The sequence below is a fragment of the Etheostoma spectabile genome, chromosome 15 (genome assembly GCF_008692095.1).
Source record: "Etheostoma spectabile isolate EspeVRDwgs_2016 chromosome 15, UIUC_Espe_1.0, whole genome shotgun sequence".
NCBI lineage: Eukaryota > Metazoa > Chordata > Actinopteri > Perciformes > Percidae > Etheostoma > Etheostoma spectabile.
The window spans coordinates 28,484,506-28,486,224 of NC_045747.1; the positions used below are offsets into that span (position 1 = coordinate 28,484,506).

General features: G+C 41.0%; 1 protein-coding gene across 1 annotated transcript in view; it reads right to left on the minus strand.

Moving 5' to 3' along the window:
• Positions 1-1,719, minus strand: part of LOC116703155 (proteasome activator complex subunit 3) — a 26,526-nt gene that overhangs the window by 19,100 nt on the left and 5,707 nt on the right. The gene's annotated exons all lie outside the window — the stretch shown is intronic.

Sequence of the window (1,719 nt, forward strand, 5' to 3'; positions counted from 1 at the left end):
TTAATTTTCTCAAAAAACGACAGTGCGCTTTATAACCCGAAGCGCCGTATATACAGACGTGCTCAAATTTGTTGGTACCCTTACAGCTCATTGAAATAATGGCTTCATTCCTCCTGAAAAGTGATGAAATAAAAGCTATTTATCATGTACTTGCATGCCTTTGGTATGTCATAGGTAAAGTAAGAAGCTGTGAAAGAGATGAATTATTGCTTATTCTACAAAGATATTCTAAATGGCCTGGACACATTTGTTGGTACCCCTTGGAAAAGATAATAAATAATTGGATTATAGTGATTTTTCAAACTAATTAGTTTTCTTTAATTAGTATCACACATGTCTCCAATCTGTAATCAGTCATTCAGCCTATTTAAAGAGAAAATTAGTCACTGTGCTGTTTGGATCATTGTGTGCACCACACGTGACATGGACCAGAGAAAGCAAAGGAGAGAGTTGTCTGAGAGATCAGAAAGAAAATAATAGACAAGCTGGTAAAGTTAAAGGCTACAAGACCATCTCCAAGCAGCTTGATGTTCCTGTGACACAGTTGCAAATATTATTAAGAAGTTTAAGTCCATGGAACTGAGCCAACCTCCCTGGGCGTGGCCGCAAGAGGAAATCCCCCCAGATTGAACAAGGATAGTGCGAATGGTAGAAAAAGAACCAAGGATAACTGCCAAGAGATACAAGCTGAACCCAAGGTGAAGGTACGTCAGTTCTGATGCCACCATCCGTCGCTTTTTGAGCGAAAGTGGGCTCCATGGAAGAAGACCCAGGAGGACTCCACTTTTGAAAGAAAAACATAAAAAAGCCAGACTGGAATTTGCTAAAATGCATATTGACCCACAATCCTTCTGGGAGAATGTCCTTTGGACAGATGAGTCAAAACTGGAGCTTTTTGGCAATTCACATCAGCTCTATGTTCACAGACGAAAAAATGAAGCTTTCAAAGAAAAGAACACCATACCTACAGTGAAACATGGAGGAGGCTCGTTTAGTTTTGGGGCTGCTTTGCTGCGCCTGGCACAGGTGGCCTTGAATCTGTGCAGGGCACAATGAAATCTCAAGACTATCAAGGCATTCTGGAGCGAAACGCTGCCCAGTCGAATGCTCTGTCTCAGTCCAGGTCATGGGTCCTCCAAGGATAATGACCCAAACACACAGCTAAAGACACCCAAGAATGATAGGAACAAACTTGGACATTCTGAAGTGGCCTTCTATAGTCCTGATTTGAATCCTTCGACATCTATGGAAAGACCTGAAACTTGCAGTCTGGAGAAGGCACCCATCAAACCTGAGACAGCTGGAGCAGTTTGCTCAGGAAGAGTGGGCCAACTACCTGTTACAGGTGCAGAAGCTCACTTGAGAGCTACAGAAAACGTTTGATTGCAGTGATTGCCTCTAAAGGTTGTGCACACAAAATAGGTTCGAGGTCCCATCATTTTTGTCCATGCCATTTTCATTTGTTTTCTATTTACAATATTATGTGGAATAAAAAATCAAAAGCAAAGTCTGATTTCTATTAAATATGGAATAAATAATGGTGGATGCCAATTACTTTTGTCCGTTTTCAAGTTATTCAGAGAAAATTGTGCAATTCTTCGTTTTTTGTGGAGGGGTACCAACAAATTTGAGCACGTCTGTATGGATTAATTCTGGTTTTACTTACTGACCTCTAAGCGATTTTGTGTTATACAAGGCGCTCACGGCGCTAAGTCAAAA